Source organism: Cervus elaphus, chromosome 33, assembly GCF_910594005.1.
Source record: "Cervus elaphus chromosome 33, mCerEla1.1, whole genome shotgun sequence".
Taxonomy (NCBI): domain Eukaryota; kingdom Metazoa; phylum Chordata; class Mammalia; order Artiodactyla; family Cervidae; genus Cervus; species Cervus elaphus.
Window position 1 is genome coordinate 13,429,126 of NC_057847.1, and position 7,094 is coordinate 13,436,219.

At 36.0% G+C, this 7,094-nt stretch overlaps 1 long non-coding RNA gene across 1 annotated transcript in view; it reads right to left on the reverse strand.

Annotated features, from left to right (window-relative positions):
* Positions 1-6,741, reverse strand: part of LOC122688590 — a 138,980-nt gene extending 132,239 nt beyond the window's left edge. Inside the window, exons 1-2 of the long non-coding RNA XR_006339515.1 lie at positions 6,646-6,741; positions 1,092-1,208 (exon numbers count right to left, since the gene is read on the reverse strand). This is a non-coding gene — a long non-coding RNA (uncharacterized LOC122688590). The remainder of the gene's footprint in view (positions 1-1,091; positions 1,209-6,645) is intronic.
* Positions 6,742-7,094: the final 353 nt, after the last annotated feature.

Genomic DNA, 7,094 nt, shown 5'->3' on the forward strand with positions numbered 1-7,094 from the left:
CAATGAGGGTCTTTGTATGCATGATCTTCAAGTGAGTGTAGTGAAAAAAAAGATTCAAAGCATTTACATTTAAATTGACTATTTTTCAGTGTTGAAAATTTTGGTAATAAGCACTGGCCAATTCCCATAGTGGCCTTTGTAATTCTAGGCTATCTTAGTAAGCTTTCGACATCCTTATAGATCTCTAGAGCTTCCAGGACTACTATTCTTAGACATAAAGTAAACGGGTGTGCTGGAAGGGGCTGCACTCGATTCTTTGAAACCTGAGACCCCATTTCTTTTGCTAAGTCTGGAGTCTCTTGGAGCTAAATTATCATCTAAAAAAGATACGCCGCTGGGTGGAGATTTTGTGATGTTTTACAATGTATTTCATCACACAGAATTTTTCTTGAGGTTGGTGGGTTCCTTTGATCTCACCCATTCCACAACCAGCTTATCCTGGCATATGAGTCTTGACATTAGGTGACAAGTGCTCTATTAGCTATTAAATGCTTGACCAGTTCCCAACAATTTTGCAGCCTTGGCTTCTGAGATTTCTGGTAGCAATAAATTTATTATTATTTTCAAGAAGAGACTTCTTTATAGTGACAGACACTATAATGGCTTTTAATGGTTTAACTTGTACCTACATAAATTTTGATCGGCCACTGGTCCAAAAAAACCTCTGAATTTCTTATCTTATTTCCCCAAGTGCCCCAGTGGTCTATGCTATGACCTTACCTTGAGGCTTTGTGGGTCCCTTAATGTCTGCCATTCTGCTTTTTTTAGATTGAGGGGTACCCATTATTTTTCCTTGAAATAAACCTCCAAAATTCAAGCAAACTTACTGTTTTTGGCTGCCTGGGCATTGTTCCTGAGATCTGTTAAGACCTTCTGAAGGCACTTACTTTGAAGACAAGGTCAGCCACAAACTCAGATGTTTCCCAGTAAATCTTATCATGAAACTCTCAAATCTGTGATACCCCCATTTCCATCCTCTGAGAAATACAGAGTCTCTCATACCTCAGTTTTCCACCCAGAAAGATTTGAACAAACTAACTCAAAGATCTCAGAACATGAAACAAGCAGAACTTGATCCAAGAGAAGCTTACCAGAGATTCCAGAGAGAGGCCGCAAACCCAAAGGGCTCTGTGGGTACCTCCACCTGCAGCTAGGAGCCGTCCCAGAACCTTTAACAGTTGTCTTAAGGTCCCATCTCATTGACAAAACTGTAAGTGACAAAATTAAAAGTTTAGTAAGGAGTTCGATGTTCTGTATTTAAGGGAAAATAATTCATGGATTATGGGAGTAGAGTTCTTAACAAGCAGTGGATCACTGTTCCCCCTAAGTAGGCTTGTATAAAACTATAGCATACTGTAATTGTAAAATTCCTGGGTTCCAATTAAAAGAGTAGATATTTGAAAGAGAAAGGAGTTGTTTGTATATTATTAGTAATTTTTAAACCTTGACTTTAAATATCAAGAGAGAAAATATGTGAGAATATAACATAGATATAGTTCATAATACTCTATCAAGTAGGAAGAATAAGTGAGGAGACAAGATCTGTTATATTAAATAGTAATATTTGAACAAATGAGCAAGGAAGGGAAAATCAGAAAGAACACGACTGGAACTTAAAGGCTGACGAGTCTCTGAGAATGAGCCTAATGACCTGAACTCCAGGCTAAGCTCTGGCAATTAACCAGAACAATAGAAACCGTTACGCATAGATCTCTCTCATAGGTTGGAAGAATTCACAGCAGAAGGAATGGTAGCCTAACATCACCAAAACCTCAAGAGACTGCAGTCACAGACAACCACCATTTAAGCCATGATTAGTCTTAGAGAAGTATAAAATGTAAGACTTCAAAGGGTTTTACACTGTTCAGGTAGCAAAGAAAAGTGGCTGAGATTTCCTGATTCTTTCCCTAACAGCCCTTCTCACCCCACCACACACACACCACCACAACGAAAGCACAGAATGGTTGAGAGAATTAATGGGCAGCAGAAGTGTTGAGGTTAGCTTGAGGAGGATGAAATACCCCACAGAGGCATTTGTTAGTTCTGTAACAGTGTCTGAGAATAAGAGAAGTACATTTGCGAGTCTTAGAAGCTGAAAAACTAAAACATAACAAAAACAAGAACCAAAAACTGATTTCTGAGTATTTTATAATGCTAAAAACAAATATTAGATCCCAGAATCAAACAAGATGAGGGATACTATTGTAGACCCTGAGTATTTAGTTTGTACACTAAACGAATAAATAGCTTGTATTTCTAGGAGTAAATGTGAGCTGCAAATAAACTAGCTCTTGAAAGATTCAAGACAAGCTTTGAATTAGCTCAAAGCCTAATTAGGTTAAGCTGAACCAGCTGCAATTCAACTACCTACAAGAAGGAAAAGAAAAATCCTCTCTGTAGAACGATAATGTAATCTAAAAACAATATCATATCTGAGATTTTTTATATGTAATAAATTGCACTCAATCGAAAGAGGAAGCATTGGGAGGGATAAAAAAAAGGAAAGAAAATAAATAATTGACTTAAAATGAAATAAAGAGAAAAATCAGCCAATAGAAAAAGACTGAGCAGAGATCGAGATATTGGAATGTGGAGAAAACAATTTCAAACAACAGAAATAAACATGTACAAATATTAAGTGACAAAGTGAATGATTTCAGCCAAGAACTATTTGGATCTATACAAAACAATCAAATAGTAATTCTAGAATTGAAGAATAAAAATAATTGAAATAGATAGGCATTCTAGAGTATTGTACAGCTCTGAAGAGAGAAGCAGTAAACTGGAAGGTGGCTCAGAAAAAAAATTTTTTTTTAATTTGATGCACAAATAGAAAAAAAATTGTAAATAATAAAAATGTATAAAAATATACGAGTCACTGTGAAAGAGTCAACCAATAGGTATTTGTAGTTGGTAAAGCAGAGGAGAAGAAGAATGGGATAGAGGCAATATTTTAACAGATAATAGTCACAAATTTTTAAAAGCCAATAAATACTTCAGAAAGCACTGCACACCTTAGCAGAATACATTCAAATAAGCTCAGTGGTCTTTACGTATATCCATAACTAAGTACTTAGATATTTAACTAAGATCTAACTACAAAATAAATTATTATGATATAAAAAGAATGTATCTACAATTGATTAGTTTTCCATAAATGCAATTTGAAACCAACAACATTGTCAAATCGATAGTTTCCACTTGTAGGAACTTCTGAATTCACTAGCTCATTTTATATGTATATATATATATATATTTATTTATTTATTTATTTATAATATATTATAAATATATATATTATTTATTTAAATTTATTTAATAAATTAAATTTATTTATTTAAATATATATATTATATATATTTATAGTCTGTGGCCCATGCCTTGAGGAGCAGTGACTCCCCCGTCCCTGTCTCTGACCCACTCGCAGTGGCTGTCTGTCTGGGTCACAGTCTATGAGACCTGGTCTCCCATTTGAGTGACCTGAGGAGACTGAGAGCCAGTGGGTTGGAGGCCTGGCTCCCTCAGAGATGACAGCTGGGCGGGATATGAGAATCTGGCCCTAAGAAGCTACCAACTGAGATCTGCCTCCTCTTAGCCAAAACTGGGACCTTGAAGGGTAAAAGTTGTGCCTTGGGACTGTGGCCTTTCTGGTCAGGACAGAGAATAACATTCATCCGTAGAGATTTACAGAAGTACCTTACCTGATAATAACCTGACGTCAAGAACAAAGAATCTGACACTGAGAAGTCTGCAACAACTAACCACACCCATCCTTCATCTTTTGCTTTTAAAGGGACTTGCTGAAAGCTTTCAGTAACTTTGGAGTTCTTAGGACATGAGCCAAATTACCTGATTACCGAAATTACCTGATTCCTCATTGCCTGGCCAATAAAAGACAGACTACTGATCAGACTGCTCCTCAGACTGCTGATCACATCCTCTTCAAACGGCACTTCCCACCAAGTCTCCATAGGGCCCTACATTTTAGCTCCACCTGCTTGGTTCTAAGAGGGAATTCCTACACAAATATTGCATTTTCTACTTCTGAATGTTCTACTCATTCTCTCTGGAATGTTCTTCTCATCATTTTTTCTTATGAAATAAAGAAGGAGATTTTATAATATTTCTGTATTGTCAGTGGTCAGTTGCAGAGATAAAAGTCTAGCTAGTTTAAATCCACAGGGATTTGATTACAATGTTCTCAATAGCTTACAGCATGCTCAGAAAGGATGCTAAAGGAAGAGGGTCTAGGTTGATACTCAAACCAATGCCACTGAAGTAGACCATCAATCACCTCTTTGACATGGAGAACACTGCGTAGAGGACTTCCAAAGTAAAGAAAGTCACTGTCAAGAAGCCACCACCATCACTACAGCTTCTTCAGCACTATACTGAGACTGCTGGAATCACAAATTTATTCCCCACGCTCTCTCCCTCAACACCCTTGAGGCTAGTGGCAAGATACTGGGATCTCTGCCACCACTATCAAGGAAGGAAGGAGAGAGGAAATTTGCTTCATGACTGAACTTGGCACCTGAAACAGCAGAATCAGGCCTTCATTTCAGTTCTGTCTTCCAAATCTTACATGCAAGCACATCATCGGTCAAGGGTAAATTGTATTGTTTTATCACCCTAAGTCTACTGTTTTTCCACTCTGAGTAACTAAACCCTGTGGTAACTACTTTCTCTTTAAAAACCACTATTATGTTTCTTTCTCCAGGGACTTTTTCTCTGCTTCCACAGTCCTAAATGTGTTCATATTTGTTCATTTGTTTGTTCATTCATTCCACCAGTTGCATAGGTTTCTGAGAAATGTCATTTTTAGCCTTCCAGCCTATTAATTACAGGAAGGACACTAGTAGAGGAGTGGAATAGACGTTGAGTGCTAAGCCACCATCTTCATTGCAATCCTCTCTTCATGGTGCCCATTCCAAATGCACTGTGAATGTTCCTCAAGTGGTCACTCCCTTCTTTGTCCATCTACACTCTTTAGTTTTTACATGTTCTCTCCTAAGTATAGGTTTATTCTTTCACTGGATTATAAAATCCTTGAAAATAAGACATTGAATCTTTCTAAAAATTAGGAGACTCCATAGTGTATTCCAGAAAATGAATATTGTTTCTCTATGAAAGCTTGTATAATTACACTGGATATATTTAATAAATATAGGCTGAATAAATGAGTGAGTGAATAAATATGAACATACTTAAGATCTTGAAATCAGAGAAAATGTCCCTGAAGGAAGAGATTAAAAAATAGTTGTTTTTAAAAGGGAAAGTAGTAGTCACAAGAGTTTGGTGATTCAGGGTGGAAAAATAATAGAGTTAGAATAATAAGACAACTAAGAATGTAGAAAATTCATACAGAAAAAACATTTATTTACATAAAAATTATCCTAGGATAAATCCTTTATATTAGCAACAAGAGTTTTCCTTTAATTTATTCAGAAAGAAGAAAAGGAAATATCTAAAAATTTCTCTTTTCTGAGATTTTTTTTAAGCGACAAAGAATTGAAAGATCATTTTGAGATGAATAAGTTCTCCCCAGAGTCAATGTACAGCATGAAGCTGACTATAGTTAATAATACTGTATTGTATACTTTACATTACTAAGAGATAGAGCTTAAGTGTTTTCACCACAACAAAAAAGGTAACTATGTGAGGTATTTGAGGTATTAATTACCTTGATTGTGATAATTATTCTACAATGTATACTTCTATCAAACCATCACATTGCACATATCAAATATATATAATTTTGTCAATTACATGTCAATAAAGCTGGGGAAAATCTGAAACATATAAATTAACAAGTATTTGATGTGATTTAGAATCTCTCAGGAAAGAACAGTGAAATCACCCCTTAAGGTTATACTTTACTATCTGAAGAAATACAAGGAAGGCTGATAGATGATGTGATGCAGGAAGTGGGTGGTGCAACACACTGTAGGGAGGATCACTGATTAGAACAGAGATGATATTTTGACTTGTATGTCCAAGGGCATAAAATAAATATGCTCTTATATGAGCTCTAGAATCTCATGTGAAACGTACTGGTTGTCATGGACATCTTTATTTTTCTTTATAAACAACCCCAGCCCAGTTGTTCAACTGTGATGTACAGACAACCTCTCTTACTCATTCTTTAATCTGAACCCTTAAGAATATGAACTTCTCAATGTAATGCCACTGTTGTTTTATTTTCAGTGATCAACTGTTGGAGAGGGGGAAAAACTTCTCAAAGTCCAATTTCTTTCTTAATCCATCCTATTATTATGTGATTATAAATAACTTTTCAAAAAACTTCATCCGGGTACCTTGTAAAAAAAAGTGCAAGGATATTGGATTAGTACAAAGACCAAATTTACCTTTTGACTATATCTCAGTGATTCTTAGCATTGTTTTAACTTACCATTGCATTGTTGTTTGCCTATTACTAATGTGACACTTTGGTTGTTACTCATTTCTTTGTTAGTTGAAATCAACAACTAACTCTTCAAATTGACAGTTGTGCTATATTATTTACTCATAAGCTTTCTACATTATAGTCATTATTGTCATTCTTATAGTCATGACTCTAAATTACTGTCACCGATATTTTTAATGCAAATCTGTGGCAAAATCCACTGTTATTCTGTTACTCACCAATGCCATTCTTCCCTTTTTCCATGAGAACCAAATCCCAGTTTTCAGCTAGATGCATAATCAGCTAAATAGAATAAAGACATTTCTTAGCCTGTCTACTAAGTTTAGGCATGTGGTTAACTTCTGGCTAGTGGAGCAGAAATAGAAAAGATGTGTGCAACATGAAGTCACACTACTGAGAAATATGTCCTTTTCCCCTGGCTGGAATGTGGCCCTGCTGGTGAGCCATCATGACCCCAGGGATGAGGAAGGGCAGCACCCAGTGCTGTCCTGGAGCTGAAATCATGCCAACTTGCCAGGGCTGACTGTTCAATTTTCAAGAATTTTGAAATCTTGAAAACCATTGGTGGCTAAATTATTGGTAGCTTAAAATTGGCTATTAGAAGTATTTACAACACACACAAAAAAATCAGCAACCACAAGTCAGGGATCTTTTTTTCTCCCAAAAA